Source organism: Panthera pardus, unplaced genomic scaffold (assembly GCF_024362965.1).
Source record: "Panthera pardus isolate Hobbes unplaced genomic scaffold, ASM2436296v1 HiC_scaffold_8, whole genome shotgun sequence".
Lineage (NCBI taxonomy): Eukaryota > Metazoa > Chordata > Mammalia > Carnivora > Felidae > Panthera > Panthera pardus.
The window spans coordinates 127,184,900-127,209,212 of NW_026527013.1; the positions used below are offsets into that span (position 1 = coordinate 127,184,900).

Sequence of the window (24,313 nt, forward strand, 5' to 3'; positions counted from 1 at the left end):
GTTTTAACCGACTGAGCCACCCAGGTGCCCCTCCAGACATGACTTTTGCTCGTGGTAAGAGGGAGGCTGTTAAAATGATGATGAATCCCTTAATCTATTCACTGATTATCTATTTACCTAACTAATTTAGTAGATTAGAAATTTGGCTCTAATCTTGTGATGACATAGCATTTCTAGTTCATGCCTTCTCCAAAGGTGAAGTCCTATAAAGGTCCCACTTGAAAGCTTGACTATAAGGGTGCCACCTTCTTTGTGGTCCCTGGACTCTAATTTTTCCCCTAAACAGGTGTCCTTCACTTCTGAGCTTCCTAACTACCCCTTTCTGCTCAATTTCTCTGCCTCTCAGTAGCCACTTACAAATCAGAAACACCTTGAGTGAAAACTAGAATTAAAAATCAGGTTCACCCTTTGTACTTCTCTTTTCCTGGGGATTTTGTTTTTTCAGGTTCTCATGACCTGGCCAGCTTTCTATAGCCTTCAAACCAATAGGTTTTATATCCTATCCTTTTTTTTTTTTTTAGTTGTTCTTAGAAGGTGGGTGTGTCTGGAACAGTCTTCTCTACCATTACTAAAAACTAAAATTCCTCCAGTTTGAGTTATTTTGAAACATATTGAGTTTTTTTTACTCCTATTTACTCCTATAACACAAAAATGGCACACCTGCTGCAGCTGAAGACTTTCCAGACAAAGAGACCTTCCCTTGAAACTAAAAAACAACAGTCAGATGCACTAATAATATTATGCGTAGAACAAGAAATGTGAACAAAAGGAAACAAGGATTGCAAACTGTTTGCCTAGAATATTCTTCAGCATTTGACAGGAAACCGGAAATCATCAGAAATTACCAAAATCATAATTCTAATTAGGGCCTTGAAAGTAGAGAGAACCCAGGGATGGTGTGTTTGATGCTCGCTTTTCTCTTTTTTTTAATGCAGAAATGTCAAATTAGAGCTAAAAACTGGAGTATATTTAAAATGTTGATATTTAACAAATTAGCATTTTAACTCCCAGATTTCTATACAAAATTATCATGTAATTTACACAATAGTTATAATATTTCTAGACTATTACAGTGCTGCATAATAAGCTAGACAAATTAGAGCAGTTTGAGGAACTTATTTTTCTTTCAAATACTTGCCGTTTATGTCTGTGACTGTGTGCTTATCTTCTTTTGGAGATAATGTTAAGAGTCTAAAAAGCAAGGCTGTGGACAAATGTACTCCCTTACTCTGCCACTCTAATGGTCTCTGCTTGAGCCATCCTCTCTCTCACTCTAAGTAAATGAACTGTTCAGTGTCATATCATAGGCAATATTATATATCCATGACAGAGCTAATCACCAAAATACATGATAAGAATAGTAGTTCTAGGTCCCCAGTGGGTGACAGAACAACTCTGTCAATTTTCGAAGGGAAATACTACATATACAATCTTTCATCCCAAACACAACACACAGTTTATCTCCCCTTTTTGTTTTTGATAATATCATTTTTTTCCTTAATGGATTCTTACAGTAGTCCTAAAACCTTAATATTTCTTGACAGTTGGCCTTGTTGTCATTTTGCAACCTGGATTACTGTTCATCTTTTTAAGAGCCTGGTTTTTCAACGCTAGTGTGTTTGAAATAGTTTTGAGGTTTTGTGGTTGCTGTTGACTCTCTTACGGAACTTCGAACACACCAGTTTCCTTTTGCTTTAGTGAACTGGCTGGGCCTTTTGAATGCACGCAGTCCATGGAAGTGCCCAAGCAGACTTATTACTAGAAAAGAATCCCATCTGGAATTCAGACAGGTGGCCCATCTCAGTACCTCCCTGAGAAGTCTGGCTTTTTCAGGTAAGTGCAGAAGACCTGGGGTGGGACGCTCATGAATGAAGGTTATGCGTGAAGAGAACATACTGAACTTACCATTGAAGTTCTAATTCAGAATCTTCAGTCTCACTGTAAAAAGCAAGCTTATTTCCTCTTGATCACAATTCCTCCTTTAGAAAAGGAATTGTCCAGTTCTTTCCATGTAGTACACACTGCTCTGAAGGTGACACCCAGTTTTTATATGTGGTCAAAAATGAACAAAAGTGGTTTCGGAATCTGTCAAAAGAAAAAAGAAAAAAAGAGAGTCTTGTTAAAACCATCATAGAGGCCTTTGGGCATTTGATATTGCATTTACATATTATTAAAATGTTTATATTTTAAGTGTTTTTTTCTTCTGAAAATCTTTAAGCTCTATTATTGGTAATATTCTCACATATGGTTTAAAACTATTCTGGCAGCCTTAATCAATAGAAGAAAACAATCAACAGCAGTCAGGTACTTTGAAATTTCTAAAAGAAGTATATTCAAAGTAACATGTGTAATAATGGTTATTATGATTCTTTTATCCTATTTTTGCAGTACTATATGACAGAGGGAATCTGAAAACAACTTTAAAATCACAGAATTGCAAGAAGTATTGCACTTCAAATATGTGAAATAAATATAATGTAAACTTTAAAAAAGTAAGTCAGTAATGTACAACTTGAGTTTGAGTTTAATCTTGCTTAACAAATTTGTAATATAATTTTGGATGGGTCACTTAATTCCTGGATTTCAACTTCCTATACAACTGCGTAATTATTTGTCTAAGAGATTTTAAGGACTCCAGATTTACAACTCCTTGTTCTATTTTTTATTGGGTTTAAGTCAATCAGTCAATATTATAACTGATCAACAGGAGTAATGAGAAGAACAATAAATGAGGAATCAAGTGGTATGAATTCTAGTCTTCTGTTTTCTAGTAATTGGCTGAGTGATTTAGAAAATATTTTCTAACCATTTTAGGCCAGGGCTTGCCAAATTTTTTCTATAAAGGACAAGATAGTAAATAACTTAGGTTTTGCCATCCAGGAGGCAAAATTGAAGATAATATGAAATCATTCAAAAATGTAAAAACCATCTTTAGCTCACAGGCGATAGAAAAATGGGAGATGAGCTATATTTGGCCTCAGGGCCATAGCTTTCCAACTCCTGTTCTAGGCAATGATTTCCAACAATTATAAAGTGGAAGATGTAGGAGTTTGTGGATGATACATAGGGTGATCCACCAATCCCCTAAAGTTGTATACAAGAGTCTGAGTGTATGTAAATATGCTACTTTTTAATGAGAAAAAAAGCCCACATATTTCATCAGATTTTTGAGGGGTTCAAAACCCAATGTAAGGTCAAGGACCACAGGACTAGATGATTCCTAAAGATGTTTTCCAAATCTAAAATTCAATGAAATGTTTGTTGGATGTCTACTATGTCTAAGCCACCGCGCTAACACTACAATAGATGTTATTAGCACATTATGACCAAAATAACATGTCAAAAATATACTAAAGAAGATTGTAATATGCACAAATCAGTAATATCCTTCCAAATAATAGCTTTGGCAAAAATTCTGCAATTAGTCAGACATTTTTGAGATATTACTTTGCAAATTGTCTTCAAATCTGGTATGAATGATGTCAAAATATTAATCAAATATTCTTATTGTCTTATCTTATTTTTGATGACAATGGTATTAGTCATGATAACCATAATCGAATTTAACCTAAGCAGAGTTTCTTTCCTAAAAATATGACTTCTGTAAGAGCAGGAACTATGCATTTTTCATCCTTGTATTTGGGAACAATGTTTGTCACATACTAAGTGCTCAACATCTCTGGAATGTATATTTGATTGAATGAATGAATGAATGAATGAATGAAAAGACAATCCTATCATGGCACATAATTACGGTCACATTGAAGGCCTAGCACCCAAAACGCTCTAAAAACAATCATTGCTAAGGCCAAAGATTGCTTCTCTTTTCAACTTTGGACATAACCGTGATTTCAAAATACTTGGTCAACTAAAGATTGCAGTTCCTGGGGATTAAGTCATCTTTTTTAACAAGAGTGAAGTTTGTTGAATTTAATTCACATGTTACAGATGTTCCAGTAACCTAGTCTGTGGGAGGGAGTGATGGAGAGTGGTGTTTGATTAAGGAATAGCAGCATGCTCAGCGTCTGAGCCCTTCCTGCTAAGACCAGGTAGTTGGTTGTACCAGCTAGAGCATTACACGTAAACAGGCAATCCAAAAATCAGATCTAATAGAACTTACAGTAACACTCTGTTCTATGATAAAGAAGTGCAGCCTGATTTCCATTGCCTGGCCAAATGATGATGCCAAAATCTGAGCACCATTGACTTGGGATTCCCCACAGCTACACAGGGTAGAAAATGACTTGCAATTGAAATGTACCTCTCTTCTCTATCTAGGAATAATTTCATTTTATGAAAGGGGGATTCAATTTACAATAGCTGGCTAGTGATTCATTCACTACTCTAGGGAAATTTGAATCTTAAGATTTAAAAAATTTAAGAAATGTTAATGAAAAGCCTGCGCAGTCCTGTGTACATCTGGAGTTATGCCTGAAATGTCCTTATTCAAAACAGTGCATCCCACCTCCTTCCCTGCTTTCACTCCCCCTCCACTGCAAAAGCTATTAGGTAAATAGCAACAAACTATTCACTTTGGGATGTAATTATAGAGCATGCCTGTGCAGTGTCATGCTGCATTAAATAACACCACTTGTTCAACTGTTAGAGGTTGTGCTAAAGTCATATTCCTGGATCTCCTTAGGGATTGAGATTAGTCCTACATAGAGTCAAAAATTCCAAACCTTCATAAATGGGATCTCAAATATATAACCCAATTATATTTAAGGTCCAAGGTCTGGCTTAAGTTATGACAGGAAGCTCCATCCCTTCCTGAAGGATTTTTGAGATCTTCTGGGCTGTGCTTCAGTGTTCTATAAGCCCAAAGCAGCGGGTGCCTCTCATCTGACTGCTGCCCTGGGATCTATCTGCAGATCAATTCTGCACCTTTCTTTCTTTTCTTTTCTTTTTTAAAATATTTATTTATTTATTTTGAGAGTGATCAAGCAGGGGAAGGGCAGAGAGAGAGGGAGAGAGAGAATCCCAAGCAGGCTCCGTGCTGTCAGCACAGAGACTGATGTGAAGCTCGATCTCATGAATCATGAAATCATGGTCTGAGCCGAGATCAAGAGTTGGATTCTCAACCAATGGAGCCACCCAGGCACCCCACCTCTGCACCTTTCTGGCTGGCTTCATTCCAGAAAGTGAACAAGGCACCTCTGGTTCCCTCTCAAACACAACTGACTTGAATCTGTAACAAATTTTTCTGCAAACTTTTTCTTGGAAGGACTAGATAATAAACATCTTAGGTTTCATAGACCATACAATCTCTGCCACAACTACTCAACTCTGTAGGTATCATGCAAAAGCAGCCACAGATAATACATAAACAAGTATCTGTGATGAGATAAAAACTTTACTTATAAAAACAGGTGGCTGGTCCACCGGCTGTGGTTTGCTGGCCTGTGAACTATATTGAAGGCTTGATGATAACTTAAAAATTACAATTTTGTAGAAGGAAATGAAAAAGTTAAAGTTAGGATCACCTAATGTGGGCATTACTACTTCTTTGTGGAGGTATCCAACAGCTACCTCTCATTAGCCCTGGGGTGTGGCCATGCTACTGAGGCCTACTCACGATTCTGGGGCAGAACACTTCTCTCCTTACCTTCACATCGACAAATTCAGGTTTCTCCCTTCCTATGTGAAGCTCTGCTTAGAGTGTATCAAAAATAAGTTTGTTCCATAATCATCTCTAAAGAGCAAGGCCCATTGAACAGAAATGCAGTCCATCCACATATGAAGCATCTTCAGTACCTTCTAGTTGTACTACAAGAAAGCTCACCAAAATATCCTTTCTTTTTTTTTTTACATTTTTTAATCTTTATTTTTTTTTCCAATATATGAAATTTATTGTCAAATTGGTTTCCATACAACACCCAGTGTTCATCCCAAAAGGTGCCCTCCTCAATACCCATCACCCACCCTCCTCTCCCTCCCACCCCCCATCAACCCTCAGTTTGTTCCCAGTTTTTAACAGTCTCTTATGCTTTGGCTCTCTCCCACTCTAACCTCCTTTTTTTTTTTTCTTCCCCTCCCCCATGGGTTTCTGTTAAGTTTTTCAGGATCCACATAAGAGTGAAACCATATGGTATCTGTCTTTCTCTGTATGGCTTATTTCACTTAGCATCACACTCTCCAGTTCCATCTACGTTGCTACAAAGGACCATATTTTGTTCTTTCTCATTGCCATGTAGTACTCCATTGTGTATATAAACCACAATTTCTTTATCCATTCATCAGTGGATGGACATTTAGGCTCTTTCCACAATTTGGCTATTGTTGAGAGTGCTGCTATAAACATTGGAGTACAAGTGCCCCTATGCATCAGTACTCCTGTATCCCTTGGGTAAATTCCTAGCAGTGCTATTGCTGGGTCATAGGGTAGGTCTATTTTTAATTTTCTGAGGAACCTCCACACTGTTTTCCAGAGTGGCTGCACCAGTTTGCATTCCCACCAACAGTGCAAGAGGGTTCCCGTTTCTCCACATCCTCTCCAGCAACTATAGTCTCCTGATTTGTTCATTTTGGCCACTCTGACTGGCGTGAGGTGATATCTGAGTGTGGTTTTGATTTGTATTTCCCTGATGAGGAGCGACGTTGAGCATCTTTTCATGTGCCTGTTGGCCATCCGGATGTCTTCTTTAGAGAAGTGTCTATTCATGTTTTCTGCCCATTTCTTCACTGGGTTATTTGTTTTTCGGGTGTGGAGTTTGGTGAGCTCTTTATAGATTTTGGATACTAGCCCTTTGTCCGATATGTCATTTGCAAATATCTTTTCCCATTCCATTGGTTGCCTTTTAGTTTTGTTGGTTGTTTCCTTTGCTGTGCAGAAGCTTTTTATCTTCATAACGTCCCAGTAATTCATTTTTGCTTTTAATTCCCTTGCCTTTGGGGATGTGTCGAGTAAGAGATTGCTACGGCTGAGGTCAGAGAGGTCTTTTCCTGCTTTCTCCTCTAGGGTTTGGATGGTTTCCTGTCTCACATTCAGGTCCTTTATCCATTTTGAGTTTATTTTTGTGAATGGTGTGAGAAAGTGGTCTAGTTTCAACCTTCTGCATGTTGCTGTCCAGTTCTCGCAGCACCATTTGTTAAAGAGACTGTCTTTTTTCCATTGGATGTTCTTTCCTGCTTTGTCAAAGATTAGTTGGCCATACGTTTGTGGGTCTAGTTCTGGGGTTTCTAGTCTATTCCATTGGTCTATGTGTCTGTTTTTGTGCCACAAAATTATCCTTTCTTGACTAAAGCAAGTGTCTGTCCTAAAGACAAATTATTTTCCTGTTTCTTATTTTTTTTTGCTAAAGAATACACAAAATTTACCATTTTAACCATGTTTAAGTGTACTGTTCAGTAGCATTAAATATAGCTACATTATTATGCAACCAACACCACTATCCATCTCCAAAACTTTTTCATCATCCCAAACTGAATCTCTGTACCCCTTAAACAATAAATCCCTACTCTCTACTCACACCCTGGTAACCACCATTCTACTGTCTGTCTCTTTCATGTTGACTATTCTAAATCCTTCAGATAAATGGAATCATAGTATCTGCTCTTTTCTGGAAAGATAAATTCTTGGTTCTATTGTTAGAATCACATGAAAAAATAAATCACCTGTCTATTCTGGCTCCCAGCGATCTCTGGTTTGAAAATATTGGCATCTAGTCTGAGAACACCTGACATGAATTATCTCCCACTATTCTCCAATCTATTGCCCCTGAGATATTATTAGAATATCTCATCTTTCCCCCAATGCATATTACACATTATCTTCTTTGTAAAATTGTGATCCATGCCTAGACCACTGCTGCATCATTTTCCCCTCTGGGACTCCTAGTTGTCAAAACCAGCACAGCAACTACGTCTAGGGCCTTCACTGACATTGACAGATGGAAATGTTCTCCTCTTTTTGTGTCACCTGATGTATTAGAAAAACCACCCACTCTTTCCCTTTTATGGGTGTGTCCTTTACTACTAATACAGAATACCTCAATTCTGACACTTCTGGTTAACAAATGTACAGAGCCTTCTCTTCCCACATCAAGTATTTCTCCACAACACCAGCTGCGGCCTATAATTTAACTTGATCTGACACTATCTACCTGGAGACAGAGTCAGACCCCACAGGTTAAAGGCCAAGTCCCAAAAAATTGCTCCCAGCCTGCTTCAGATACCAATCACAAGTAGTAGGTCCTCATGGTGCACGTCACTCTGTCAGATTTGGCTGCAAAACACAGTCTTCCACTACTCCCTTCTCAGATTTGATTAATTTGCTAAAGCATCTTACAGAACTCAAGAAACACTTAACTTACGTATACCAGTTTATTAAAGCATATTATAAAGGTTACAAATGAACAGCCAGATGAAGAGATACATAAAGCAAGGTCTTGGGAGGGACCCTGAGCCCTGGAGCTTGTCCCTATTGAGTCAGGGGAGATGCCCTGCCAGTGTGGATATGTTCACCAACCTGAAAGCTCTCCAAAGCCCCTACTTTTGGGATTGATCAATTATGAACTCCATTTCCAGTCCCTCTCCCCTCTCTGGAGGATGGGATGGGACTGAAAATTTGGGATTTGGTCTTTCTGGTGACTACCCCCCCATACAGAAGCCATCTGGGAGCCCACCCGGAGTCACCATGTTATGAGTACTCTTATCACTTAGGATTTTACAAGGAGTTAGGAATCCTGTGTCAGGGACTGGGGGCAGAGACAAATATATGTGTTTCTTATTATTTCACAGCTGTACAATGGCACTCATGTAATTTATCACACAGTGCCTAAGACTATTTTAATGCAAGTCTTCTCTTTCCCCTAGGTTGTAATCTCTTTGCAGAGCACTGACCATATCTAGCACAGACTTTATTCTATGCAGGAGCCTGACTTAGAAAAGCTTTAGTTGGGATTTGCACATGATATGCAAGAATTAAATTAAAAAATTTCATCAATCCACTTCCCCCAGTCTCTCTTTCCATACACCACATTATTTACAATATATCCTAAAAATATCTCTACCAAGAACAAAATTGCTAAATTGGCCTGTTTCAGATCTCTTCCCATGAAGCAAATGTCAAATAAAACTTTTTCTTGTTTTCAGGAAAAAAAATGAATAGTAAAATAGGGATTATTATCTACTTTGTTCTTTGTTAATATTATAGGTAGAGAGGCATGTGGAAATATTCAAAGATGTTTATGACCCCTTCTGTCTAGGAGACAATAATATATTTGGAAAGCTGCAATTTATCCATGTAAAACAAATGCAAAGATCATGTCATCATGAGGATCTGTATTTGTCAAAATTTTTATGGCTTCTAAGCAGGAGATAGGTATAATAATCTTTATTTTACTACTAAATTTTTAAAGAAAATTTAATGAAAAGAACTTGAAAGTTTAATGTCAAATTTTGTTCAGAGAAAAAGATCTAAAAGAGGCCAATTCTAAGATGTTGCTCTTGGCAGAGACATTAACAAGAAAAAAAGTGGTTAGATAATTTTTGTTAGATTGCATAAAAAGAAAAAGGATGTTGAGTAAAAATCATTAGCCAGATGATGTATAGGTAGCTTGTATAAGTAGCTAGTTTTCTATACCAGGTCTTAATACCATTAAGGCTTATTAGAAAAAATTGAAAGCATTTTATCAGGAATACTAATTGCTTCCCAAAAGAACATAGTGAAGTGGATTACACAGAAAAGCTCTGTTCCAGGTTAGGTTTAGATAATTTTTACTTTATGTTGATAATGACAAAATCAAAGATTAAGGTCACCTGGACACTGTTGCAGGTCAGGGAAGTGAATTTTGTTTGAGTTTTCTCCAGCAGCCTCTGTATTCGGGCACGAGTTGCATGATGTGGACTCTAAAAGCTGGGATAATTTCATGAGTAGGAAGGTCAGTGAAGACAGAGGGGTCAGAAGGTTGGGACTCTCAACTGAGACTTGATGTGTGAAATTTGAAGGACTGACAAGGAATGTGGCGGTCCATTACATTAACGCAGTGATTCTCCAGGTGTGTCTGTATTGGAAGCACCTGAACAACTTGTTAAAAGCACCAATTTCTAAGTCTCCCCATAGATTCCGATCCAGTGGCCTGAGAGGAGGAATATTCAGAGAGATGATCTGTGCATCCTGGCCCCAATACCCAGTACTGTGCATACATACAAGAGAGTCTATCATAGGGGGAGATATAGGCCTTATTCCTTTTAGCTATGCTTTCTTTGTAAAAAATCATGAGTCTTTCAGCCTTTGTATACTTCTAAGTGGCAAACACATCTGCCATGCCCCACACCTTGGTCAACTCCAACAAGCCTCAGCTTTTGTGTTTGTAAAAGAGAGATCACATCTAACTCAAATGAGAATTGCAAGGATCCAAAGTACTGACATATGCAAAATGCCTAGGACACAGTATTATTCAATAATTATCATCCTTCTTCCCTCCTACAACCACTGTAGAGTTTATAGTTCCTACAATAAACCTGAAACTATTCTCATCTCACTGTCCCATCTGTCAATGACATTCAATCAAAGACCACGTGGATACCTATAGTTTTTTTTTTTTTTAATTTTTTTTTTTTTAACGTTTATTTATTTTTGAGACAGAGAGAGACAGAGCATGAACGGGGGAGGGTCAGAGAGAGGGAGATACAGAATCTGAAACAGGCTCCAGGCTCTGAGCTGTCAGCACAGAGCCCGACGCAGGGCTCGAACTCACGGACCGCGAGATCATGACCTGAGCCGAAGTCGGCCGCCCAACCGACTGAGCCACCCAGGCGCCCCTGGATACCTATAGTTTAAAAACTCTGGTTTATTACTCATTGCAGGGAGGGAGAAAACACACCATGGGGGACCACGGGCTAACTCAATAAGATAGTGTTAGAAACAATCTATCATAGAATTTGGGCTTTGACGGAGTGATTTAGGGGAGGGTTTCAAGAAGTAGGGGTTGGCGCTATACTGGATGTTGCCAGAAAGCAAAGGCCATTTTATGTTTCGGTCATTAATTTTAACTAAGGAAGGGGATGTATGGTACTTCATGTGTGGCCCAGCGACCTTGTTTTTGTCTGTGTTTAAACAAAATTATACAGAGGCCTTTCATTGTCTCATTTTATCAGACTGACACTCCTGACTGCTCTCCTTTGCTCTTTTTCACTTCTGAAATGAAACAGAGTATAGAGGAAAAGCTGATATTCATTTTAATACCTGTTTAAATGAAGAGACTGAACATTTACTGACATTGCCTATGTTTGACATCATGCCAAGCTTTAATTCTATCTCACAGTACATGTTCTATATAAGGTGGGGTTAGAAGCCAGATCAGCTACGACTTCTAATTATAAAAGCTTCCAGTCTTTATGCTGTTGTCTTGTTGGCACCACTGGAACCCATGAATGAATTCCTGCCCATCTAAATAAATTGATTTCAGAGGGCCTGGCTGGCTCAGTTGGTGGAGTGTGTGACTCTTGATCTTGGGGTTGTAGGTTCGAGCCTCATGCTGTTGGCATGGAGCCCACTTGGGATTCTCTGTCTCCTCTCTCTCTGCCACTCCCCCCATCATGTCCTCACCCGTGTGCACATGCTCTCTCCCTATAAATAAAATCTTTATAAATAAATAAGTCCTTCAATTTATAATCAGAGACTGGAAAAAACTTTTTTTTTTGTTAAAAAACATAGTAAATATTTTTGAGTTTGTAGGTCATATAGTCCCTCCCATGATCACTCAACTGTCATTGTAGCAGGAAAGCAGCCACAGATCACACATGAACAGATATGTGTGGCTGTGTTCTAATAAAACTTTACTTACAAAATCAGCTGGCAGATGGGATTTGGCCCTTAACCTATAGTTTGAAAACCTTTTATCTAGATTATAAGCAGTCAGAAATCCCAAATCAACTTGGATTTTTTAAAATGTATTTTATATTTTGTTTTGTTTTGTTTTTAATTTTGTTTTTTTTTTAACGTTTATTTATTTTTGAGATAGGGAGAGACAGAGCATGAATGGGGAGGGTCAGAGAAAGAGGGAGACACAGAATCTGAAACAGGCTCCAGGCTCTGATCTGTCAGCACAGAGCCCGACGCGGGGCTTGAACTCACAGACTGCGAGATTATGACCTGAGCCGAAGTCGGACGCTTAACCAACTGAGCCACCCAGGCGCCCCTGTATTTTATATTTTGAATAGTTAAATGTGCATAATAGGAAAATATGTGTAAATATAAATTTGTGTTTTATTTTAATAAAACTGCCAAAAACATTTGAAATAAACTACCAGTTTCTGAGCATGACAGAATCAGGACGGTCCCTCCTATCATTTGCTTCTGTGATCCTGTATAGTGGGAAGTGGAGCTCAAGAAGCCAGAGGGCTTATCTAACCATTATTCTGTGCTTCCTTTCCTTGCTCCTTGAAGGAAAACTCTTGGTAGCTAAACTGAAGCTCAGAGAGGTTGAATACTTACTTGTCCTCAGTTATCCAGATGCTGGTAGAGCTGGTGTTAAGCCGTATTTGTTACATTATACCCTATGCCTCAACTTTAGTAAGTTATTGAATTGGTGACTTAGGGGCATAAAAAGAGAAAGAGAAAGAGAAAGAGTATATGGTCAGAATAAACATAGGGCAGAAGGCATTTTGTTACAGTTTGACCTTTTGAAAAGTTAGGGTTTGGATATAAATGCAGAAATTGGAATTCAGTACCAAAGCACTGGAAAACCATAGTATGTCCAGCCTCAGCACCCAATTCCCTTTTTATAGATTTCTCTTCTAGTAAGGCATAACATCGTGTCCCAGTTGAAAGCAAAAGTCACCTATCACCACTGTATCAGGTTGTCTCTATCTGTGACTCGTAGGTAGAAAGATGGGGTGGGCATCTTGCAGGAGATGTTTCCCCTCTGAACCTCTCCGACTACATGCTATGCCGCTGCTCTTGGTTAAAAGGAATTTTCAATTAGAATCTCCCATTCCCCAAATGTGCAGAAAAAAATACAAGTGTGTATGGGTAACTGGCACATGAGCATTTGTATGACTTTATGTTTAAAATAGAATATCACACAATGACATTTTTCATGCAAAAATAACAGTCATAAAACTTATACATGAATTTATACCCAGCTCCTATATATTTTTATGGATAGAGCCCACTAGATAATATTCTTTCTTTTAGAAGAGTCCAGCCTATGTTCTTCTTCTCCCACAAGCTTGGTTTAACCCCCCCCCTCCTTAAATAACAATTAAGAAAATGGTACGCCATAAATATTTTTTCATTTATTTAAATGTGTTGTCACAGGAGGAAAGGAGGTGAGTCTTGCTTTGGGACACAAGGGGGACATTTGCTAAGCACCATTATATCTCTGCTCACCTCTGTCCTCCCTTTTATCTCACCTAGAGCTGCCAGATTTAGAAAACAAAAATAGAGGACTCCCAGTTAAAGTTGAATTCTGGATAAATGATAAATAATTTTTTTAGTATAAGTATGTCCCAAATATTGCATGGGATGCTTGTACAAAAATAATTATTTGCTGTTTATCTGGAATTCAAATCTAACTGGTTATCTTATATTTTATTTGGTAATTCTACACATAAATACTTAAGGCTCAGTTTTCACATGGTGGGTTGTCTGGTTTGACAGAATTGAATTCAATGTCCTGTTCAGCCACATATGAGCCCTAGTCAACCTACTTAACCTGAAGGTAATAATTCATGTTGTAGAGAGTTGTCATAAGGATTACAAGGAGAGAGTGCAAATAAATCACTCAGGTCAGGGCCAGGAATAGGCAGCTGCTCAACAAACATTGGCCAAATGTTTATTTCCTTTTCGTCCTTCAAATTCTTTCAACTCTTCCCCTAAACTCTCTGACAAGAGGTTTTTTTCCCCTTTTCCCTCACAATAGACTGTACCTGTTTCTATTACAGCATTCATTGCATAGAACTGCAGGCCTGTTTTGTAATCATGATGATACAGACATATCAATTCCTTCCTCCCTTTTTTTTTTTTTTTTTTTGTTTGTTAGTGTTTGCCTGCTGTAGCTTTTTAGTACTTTTTCTTTCAAACTTTCTAGGTTCTTTTATTTAAGGTGTGTCTAAATAATGGGATTCTAATGGATTTTTAGACATAAAGTCTGATAATCTTTTTTAACTATAGAGTTTGTTCACTGAAATAAATCATTACTGGAACGTGCATCTATTCCTACTCTTCAGTGTGTTATTTGTATATCTTTTTGTAAGTTTCATTCTTCCCTTCTTCCCTCTACCTTTCCTTCCTTCCCTTCCTCCTTCCTCACTTCTTTCCTTCTTTCCTTCCTTTCTTCCTTCTGTCCATCCTTCCTTCCTTCCTTGTTTTCTTTTCTTTTTAACCAATTGAACTTGCCTTTTCTTCATTCCATTTTTCCCCCTTACTGGTTTGGAAGATACACATTATATTTTTATTCTTTTAGTGCTTTCAAAGAAATATGAAATTCCATATTATTTTCAGAGCCCTAGGTTAAACAATATCATATTTTCCTCTCAAACACAGATCCTAGAACACATTGACAGAAAACCTCCTCTCAAGTTATATTTTTGCCCAGTATTTTAGTTTTGTCTTATATTTTACCCCAATAAATTAGATATTATTATTTCTGTTTTATATAAAATCTGGTTAGATTTACCCATATATTTGCAGTTTCTTTGATTAGAAATTTTTTCCTCTGTCACTTCTTGTATAAATTTCCTTCTTCCTTAAATATATCTTCTACATGTTCCTAATGTAAAGAACTAGGTGTTACAATCTGTCAATTTTTATTTGTACAGAAGTCTTTCTTTCATCCACATTCTTGAAAGAATTTTTCTGGGTATACTTTGTACATCAGTAATTATTTTTACTCATTGTTTTTAAGATACTATCCTACTGCATTCTGACCTCCACTGCTGCTTATAAGAGCCCACTTGTCTGTATAAAGGATTTTGTTTTTAGGTGATCTATCTTCTCTAATGGGCTGCCTTTAACATCAGTGGCTCCTTTTCTTTAGCATTCTGCATTCTCACTTTGCTGTGTCTAAGTATGGATTTATCTCTTTTTTTTTCATTCTTTTTTGAACTTACTGAACCTGATGATAGTTATCGTTCATCAATTCTGGAAAAGTCTCAGTAATTATCTCTCAAAAAAAACTGCCTTTACTTTGCTCTATCTTCTCTTCTAGAACAAATTCAGCCTCCACATCGACTTGTTTTTTGTGGTTTCAATTTTCTTGATGATAACATAACATAGTTGCTGAGTAACAAAATTGAAGCCAGGCTCTCTAGGTCAAATATAATGGCTCTATCTCTTCTTAGGTATAGAAACTTGTGCAAGTTACGTAGCCTCCCTATGCCTCAGTTTCCTCATCTCTAAGGCAAGGAAGCAATAGTATTTCTTTATGGGATTATTATGAGAATTATAAAAGAAATTATATGTAAAGTGCTAAAAAAGGTATACAGTCCATTTTGTCTTATTATTTTTCTTTCTGTGCTGTACGATGAGGAATTGATTCACATCCATTATACAGCTCACCAGTTTTTACTTTCTTTGTCAAATATGTCCTTTGGGATGCTGGTTCTATTGGCATATTTTTCATTTTCAAAAGTACAATGTTGGTTATTTTTCAAAATGCCTGGTAAATCTTTTTAATATTTACTTTTAATTTACTCTTGTATGTCTTTACACATTTATATTTGCATTGACATTTGCTTCTCCCAGGTACCTTCTGTGAGACACCAAGAAACCCTAGGCCACTTTGAAAACTGCTTCTATTGGCCTATCCTCAATGTGTTGGGAAAACATATTGAGGGAAGGGATAGAGCAAGTTCTCTCACTTGATACAGCTGATTTGAAATGACTAAGAAATGTGGGTCTGACAAAAAAAGAAACAAGAAGCTGAGGTCAGGTGTTCAATTTGAGATTGAGACAGTGGTTTTTATCTTTGATGCCCATTAGAAATATTTGGAAAGCATTTTAAAAATATGGGTGCCGAAGCTCCTCTCTAGAAGTGGGAGCCATGCATCAGTGTTTTCCCACAACTGTCCAGGCAAGTCTATTGTGCAGTTGGCACAACCAGAGTAATGAAAAAAGAAACCCTGAAACCATTCCAAGCGTTCCAAACAGGGAAGGACATCGTGCAGAGGATCAGATGCTACAACACCATTGGGAGTGCTTGGAGAGTAAAGATTAGGGCAGTTGCTGGTTTTTGTTTTGTTTTCTGAAAACCTCAGGGAAGATATAGCACAGGAATAGGAATCTCAGAAAACTGCCATTGAAAACTACAGCTGCTTTTGATCCAAGGAGGGTGATTTGGAGGAAGACTAACATCCTCCTCCAGAATGGCTTATCTGCTCTCTACAGAAGCCCTTGGGCCTGCATGCTGTTTCCAAAGGAAAGGTGACAGCTTCTCTTTAGTTTCACTTTCAGATTGTCACAGGGACACCGCTTCTTACTAGTAGCATCTAACACTAAACTGTGGCCAGGAAGTCTAGGAGATACAGAGCAGGGGGTTAATGGTGCAAATCGGTCACCAGATTAAGAACCACTGGACTGTGATAAGTAAACTTCCAAAGCTCAGAGCACAGAGGTTCTCAGGGCTCTCAGTAACTGTGGACATCAAAATGCCTCCAAAAGCATTTTTTTCCAGATTCAAGAAGAAGGCTCAAAGTTAAACTCTCCCAGTGGAGAGAACTTTTCTTGATCCTCCAGATCCCTGTAGGTACCAAGAGGATGTAGGGATATCTTTTCCCCCTACAGTGCCTTAACTTTTCTCGCAGGACTAAAGATTTCACAAATAAAGGGCAATAAAAAGAATCTAAGTCAACAAATTAAAGGCAACACTTCGAATCTGGTATTCAAACGGAGGGCTTAATGATGAGTACCGTGAAAATGCAACTATATAAAAAAAAGAAAATGCATCTGATACCAAAGCTCATATTCTTTGTTCTTCATGCCATTGCCTTTTTCTAAGAAAGTGATGGTGTGAATTTTGTAGGGTTCTTTTTTTTCATTTTTCACATGAATCATCATTTAGCACAGACTCTTGCAAAGAAACTGGGCATGGATGAAGGAAAATAAGAGAGGCCCCTTCTCATGTTGGTGGCTCTCCTCCTGTTCCCTCTTTCTGAGAGCGACCACCCACCTGGTGTGTTTCCTACTTCTCTCTCACTCCTACAGACTCTCCCTCTTCCTCTTTGTCTCCTATGCTTCCCCAAGCTTCTTCTCTTCTTCTTCCTTTTATCTCCTTCCTGTCAAAGTATCTGGCAAGTAGAGCTGGGCAGAAATGTGGTTAGATATGTGTGGGGTTTCTCAGGGGTGGGGTGACTACAGATTCTGTGCCCAGGGCAAAAATATTACCCTAGAGGCAGACAGTTGCACCCTGAAACTCCTATACCTTCTCCTGTCATAATAATATTGAATGCTTACTGCTTGCCAAGGTGATGGTACTGTGTTTAAATATGGTGCTTACAACCATGATTGACACATATTTAGTACCTTAGTGCAGTATCATCCCTAAATTTTCACAACACACTTGCAAAGCATATAATCTTATAATTCTCATTTTATAGATGAGGAAATAAAAGTTTAGAGAAATAAAGTAAGTTGCTCAGTTTCAAATAGCTAACATCCAGATCATGTGGTACACATCCCACCTAATTCTCAGTTTCCCTGATTATTCCTCCAATCCTGGCATTATAACTTAAGAAGGACATGGATAGACTAGAGTGTCCAGATAGTCTGGCCACATGAGGAAGGAAACCAAACCATCTTCATCACCTTCATTAATGATGAACATTTATAAAGTGGTAAAGTGCCACCTCTATACCTAGTCCTCCTGTGTGTTTTACGTAGATTATCTGCATGCAAGTGAAACAGTACAAGAACTTTATGAAATATGCCACATTATAACAATCCAATTCACAGATGAGGAAAATGAAGTATAGAGACATTAATTATGTAACTTGCCCAAGACAGCCCAGCTAGTAAATGATAAAGGCAGGACTCCAGTGCCAAAGCTTGTAATTCTACAGAAGGGTATAGAGGTTGATAGGAAAGAAAGAAGATAGGAATATTTCGGTTGATGAAGAAATATCATTTAGAAAGGAAAAAAAAAATTTAAATTGTAAACCTCCCAAGAATAGAACTAGAACTATGGTGGGTTGTTATAGGGAGGTAGACTTCTGTACAATATAATAAAGAACTTTCCGGCAATTACTTTTGTCCAATAATGCTACAGACTGCCACACAAAACAAGAGTATGGATTCTATGGCACTGGAAGTGTGTGGATGTGAAAGAAATTTCCTAAATTGAAAAGAACACTGGAGAGTGCATTACCTCTTAGATAATATATAACCTCTAAGATGCTTTGGATCTAAGAGTCAGCTTATTTAAACCATCACAGCAGCCTAGCAGACAGAACAGATAGAAGGTTGTAATTTTATAAGTGGCCATATTTAAACATGATGAGGAAAAATGGTTGAATCTGAATCTAGTCTCTGATTCTGTCAGCATTTCCTCAAACTGTCTCCTGACAAATTACCTGGCAAAAAAGCCAGCCAAAAGCAGCCTGTGTTCCAATTAAGCAGGACTTGTTGTTCTTCCAGAATTTATTTTTGTGTTAGGAAGACACATTTCTTCCTCCACAGTTTAATGGGAGTACTAATGGTGGTAACAAAAGGAGATGTCATTTGCAGCAAGTAGTGAAAGCTAATACTGACCTCATAAGACCTGGGAAAATGAGTAGTAATGTCATGTCTGAGAGGAACACTGTGTGTGTGGAAAGTCATGTGTCTCTCCCAGCAAAAGACAGATTACTTTAGGAAAATGGTGAGGGGGAACAAGGAGGCAAGTGTAGGGTACTAAACCCAGGCAAACAGGGTCCTTTCCTTGCAGAACCACTGGCGTCATTATGCAAGGTTAGAGCAGGAATAAGATGGCAAAACCCAAATGCCTTTGTTAAAGTACATTCGAATAAGTAATAACAATGGCTACCATTCTTACATTTCATAGATTATAATGCATGTTCAGATATAGTATCTTACCCCAGCCTTCCCAACGTTTTACATACAAAGGAAACTGAACCTAAAGGCTTACAAGGATTCTTTCTATATAGTGTCTCATTTATCATCCAAATGACCTTAAGATGAAGTTCTTATTACACTATATTTTTAACTAAGCCAAGAAAAACTATATTAAATGCACAAGCGATAGTACCTATTCTGAGTGTATCTATGGCTGTTGTTTTGTTTCTATCGTCAAAGTCATAAACATCAGGCAATTAAGAAATATAGGGACATTTATAGAACTAATGTTTAAAAAAATTTATGATTATGAAAATAGTATTCTTATTACAAAAAATGTTTACAAAAAACACTGCAAAAGTGTACGGAAATAAATTAAAATCATTCACAATACAACTGCCCAAACCAACTACTCTTAAATATTTGATACAGTCATTTTCAACACACACACATATATATATATATATATATATATATATATATATATATATATATATATATATTCAGATTATGCAGAGATCAGTGTATAAACAGTCTTCTTTATCACACGAATCTTCTATTTTATTTAATATAAGCATAATTTCAGAGGCTTAATAGGTCATGTGGGTGTAGCATAATTATTTTTTTAAGTTTATTTATTTTGGGAGAGCACGCACGAGCTTGAAGGAGTGGGAGAGGGGCAGAGAATAAGGGAGAGAGAGAATCCCAAGCAGACTCCATGCTGTCAGCACAGAGCTTGATATGGGTCTCGAACTCACAAAACTGAGATCATGACCTGAGCTGAAATCAAGAGTCAGACCCTTAACTGACTGAGCTACCCAGACACCCCAAGATCTTACCATTTTAATTTTCACTTATTTGAAAACCATTGATGTCAGGTCTCTTTACCTTGTCAACACAATTCATTAAAGGCACAGATGAAAGAAGTATCTGTAAAGGGCAATCTTAAACTAGATGTTTCCCACCAAAAGTGAAGATCAGATCACAAGTAGCTGCCAGTGGGCGTGGTAAGTAGCTAAGGGCTAAGGGCGAGGGAGGCTTGGGTATTGAATGTGAGGGCAGGGAGCACAGCAGCAGGGACTCAAGTACATCTGTGTCTGTCAGCTGGCCTCTTGTTCTTCTGCTGGAAGTATTTCTTATTGAGCGAGCAGTTGTTGAGTGCCTATGGCGTGCCCACAAAGCTAGCACTAACACTCTCTAGGCATTTGTTTCACAGCATGGGTCTTCTGCTCACAAAGCCCTCTCTGCAAGGGGTAAAACAAGGGTTGACTCCAAGTAGACAAAGTGAGGGCACTTGAGGATCTGGAGAGACCCCCCCTCCCACTGGCAATGCTTCCTCTGGAAGCATTGGACTTAACCATATTCACTCTTCATAATAGAAAATGGAAGTATATCTATCTTTCATGGTTTGTATTTTGGAGGAGGGAATGTTTTCTGGCTTCATTCTTTTTAGATTACTGATTATAGAAAAATTGAAATACACAGTACAGTAGGGAGCAATGAACCCCCATGCACCCATTACCCAGCTACGACTTGGCTCGCAGCTGCTCTGGTTTGATTTCTTCCTCTCCCAACCCCTACAACTCTATCAATTTGAAGAAAACCCCAGATGTAATATCTTATCCATAAATACTTTGATATGTATCTCTAAAGGATAAGGACTCCTTTATTTTTTAAAAATTGTTTAACGTTTATTTATTATTGAGAGACAGAGAGAGACAGAATGTGAGCAGGGGAGGGTCAGAGAGAGAGGGAGACACAGAATCTGAAACAGGCTCCAGGCTCCGAGCTGTCAGCGCAGAGCCCGACGCGGGGCATGAACTCACAAACCGGGAGATCATGACCTCAGCCGAAGTTGGACACTTAACTGACTGAGACACCCAAGAGCCCCCATGGACTCCTCTAAAAAAAATAACTATAATACAACTATCTTGCTCCAAATAATCCCCTTAGTGTTATAGAAAGCCAGTTATTGTTCAAATTTTCCTGATCACCTCATACTTTTTTCAGTTGGTTTCTTGACTTGGGCTCCAAACAAGGCCTACACACTGCCCTTGTTGATCTGTTTATTACATCTTTTAAAATCTAGAATTCTCTTCTCTCCCTCACTTTTCTCCAACAGGCAGCTCTGGCTTCTTCTAGAGGGAAATTATATTTAAAGCCCATGATCTGGGTGACAGAGATCCTTATTGTTGTTGTGATGGTCATTATTTCTGGACTGAGCTAGGAAGTAGTAGGAAGGCATTTTTGTTTTGCTTACACAATTTTGATTGCTATTTACTTATGTATATAACAGGATAAATTTTTTCCTCCTGAGTTTCAGAATGCCATACCTGTTTCATCAAATATCCCATGTGTTTATTATAACTAGTCGTGTTCTAGTTTCTTTAGGGTGAGAGTGGAGATGACTTACCACAGATCTGGCTCTCAAAGTCTTCCTTTACACTCTATAACAGTCATGAATCAAAAGGGGAAAAAAAGCAGGGGGAGAGATTGATACTATTTGGAGTGAAATAGCAGAATGACAGATCTCCAAAGGCTCTACTGACATCATCCACGTTAACCTCTTCATTTTGTGGACAGAGGGGTGACTTGCTCAAGGTGAATTAAGTCAACAGTCCTCAAATATTAATATGGCCAAGAACCCTCTGGAAAACTTGGTTTAAAAATTGATTGCTGAGCCTCAGCCCAGAGATTCTCATTCAGTCAGCCTGGATAGGGCCCTAGTGAAGTTGATGCTGTCAATGCACAGACTAACCTTGAATGGCACCAATCTAGAGGTTTCCTGATAAATGACCAAAGTGAGCATTTCATTGGCTACAGCTCTGTTAAAAGTACAGATGAACTCACCGTGAGCTACATGGAAAAACACTGTGAGCACATGCTGGAAAAATCAGGTCATAGGGTCCGGAGCAGACGAATTATGAATTGGCTAGATACCTCCCCAAATCTACTGGGTATCTTCAATTTTTCATCAGAAATTAATTCCTGTAGGTTAATTCCACCTTAAAAATCTCGTTCTTAAAATTCTACCTCTGCTAGCAAATTTAAGCCATTGATTTGAATTTAAGCCTATTTGAAACACCACCAGGAAATTTTATATGAGTCTCCTAACTGCAGGAAATCTTTCTCTGAAATCTCACAACTTCTGCCTGTATCCTTTTCTTGGCCTGAATACTTTCTGCACGATATGTTTAGATCTTCTTGAATGAGGTATGATCTAGCAAACTAGGTATCCTAGACATGCAAATTTCCAACTCCAGATAAAGATAAAATTATTTACCTGAATAATAGCCTCAAGGTTTGATTAAATACAGCCAGAAGTGTCAGAGGTCTGGAAATCTGAGTCCTCTGTGTATGATGAAAATAGATGATAGAGGGGCACCTGGGTGGCTCAGTGGGTTAAGCATCTGACTCTTGATTTCATCTCAGGTCATGATCTCACAGGGTGGATCAGTGGGTTAAGAATCCAGCTCTTGATTTTGGCTCAGGTCTCTATCTCATGGTTTGTGAGATTGAGCCCCAAGTAAGTCTCTATGCTGACAGCACGAAGCCTGCTTAGGATTCTTTCTCTACCCCTCCCCCGCTCATCACACGTGTATGTGCGCATGTACATGTGCGTGCACACACTCTCCCAAAATAAATAGATAAACATTTTTTTAAAAATAGATGACAGATACCCAAAAGGCAGGATAAATACCATTACTTCATAACAACTCAGCAATCTCGGAATAACTGACTTATTCTTTAATAAGGTCACCTTATTCAAGATTCTAGAGGCTTTGTATTATAAGTTTCCATAGGTTGTGGGACACAAGAGAGGAGTGACTGAGTTCCTGCCTCTGGTCCCTTTGATAACAGTGACTTATTCACCTCCAAATTTCCTAGGCTTGCCTAAATAGGTGCATATGTTGTTGTATGGAGAAGGACCCAAGGGTTAGTATTGGTGGTTAAGAGACTCAGGTTACTCACATGTTTACCAGTGGGGAGTCAATAAGAGAGGTACCAAAAAGTTTGGAAGAAACAAAAACAAAAAGGGTAATATGGTGATTGACTTTCCATACTTAATATTACTTTTGTTTGGACCATAAAAACTAGACTGCCATTCACTCTTCATATCACCTTTCTCTTCTTCTCTAGATAATGTATAAGTCATGAATCAAAGGACTTTTTTTTTTTTTTTAAAGCATACCTTGACACCTGAAGGATGGCAAACAGTGGTTGCCTTTCTGATGGCAATGAATAAGCAGATAGGGACAATACTTTACTTTTATTTATTTATTTATTTTTTAATATATGAAATTTATTGTCAAATTGGTTTCCATACAACACCCAGTGCTCATCCCAAAAGGTGCCCTCCTCAATACCCATCACCCACCCTCCCCTCCCTCCCACCCCCCCATCAACCCTCAGTTTGTTCTCAGTTTTTAAGAGTCTCTTATGCTTTGGTTCTCTCCCACTCTAACCTCTTTTTTTTTTTTTTTTTCCCTTCCCCTCCCCCATGGGTTTCTGTTAAGTTTCTCAGGATCCACATAAGAGTGAAAACATATGGTATCTGTCTTTCTCTGTATGGCTTATTTCACTTAGCATCACACTCTCCAGTTCCATCCACGTTGCTACAAAAGGCCATATTTCATTCTTTCTCATTGCCACTTAGTATTCCATTGTGTATATAAACCACAATTTCTTATCCATTCATCAGTGGATGGACATTTAGGCTCTTTCCATAATTTGGCTATTGTTGAGAGTGCTGCTATAAACATAGGGGTACAAGTGCCCCTATGCATCAGTACTCCTGTATCCCTTGGGTAAATTCCTAGCAGTGCTACTGCTGGGTCATAGGGTAGGTCTATTTTTAATTTTCTGAGGAACCTCCACACTGCTTTCCAGAGAGGCTGCACCAATTTGCATTCCCACCAACAGTGCAAGAGGGTTCCCGTTTCTCCACATCCTCTCCAGCATCTATAGTCTGATTTGTTCATTTTGGCCACTCTGACTGGCGTGAGGTGATATCTGAGTGTGGTTTTGATTTGTATTTCAGATAGGGACAATACTTTAAAAAGCAAGATGCCTCTTAAGAACAGTGTAGTCAGTTAGCTATTGCCAGCAAAATGCTTGCAATAAGTCATTCCAAGACTCAAAAGCATAAAGAAGCAATCGTTTATCTTTATGGACCTACGTACTGGCTAAGGGTCAGCCAATTGGTCTAGGCTTAGCAGGGTGGCTCTGCAGATCCCATTTCAGCTTGCACCCACTTCTGGTGTCTGCTGACAAAAGCTGGGTTCTATTGGATGGTTTAGTTCCACTTCATGTGTCTTT

At 38.4% G+C, this 24,313-nt stretch overlaps 1 protein-coding gene across 1 annotated transcript in view; it reads left to right on the forward strand.

The window, feature by feature from the left end:
• Window positions 1-1,655: 1,655 nt before the first annotated feature.
• The window catches only part of GPR141 (G protein-coupled receptor 141), a 46,089-nt gene continuing 23,431 nt past the window's right edge, over window positions 1,656-24,313 (forward strand). Inside the window, exon 1 of the mRNA XM_019418116.2 lies at window positions 1,656-1,833. The gene's annotated coding sequence lies outside the window, so the exon portion shown is untranslated. The remainder of the gene's footprint in view (window positions 1,834-24,313) is intronic.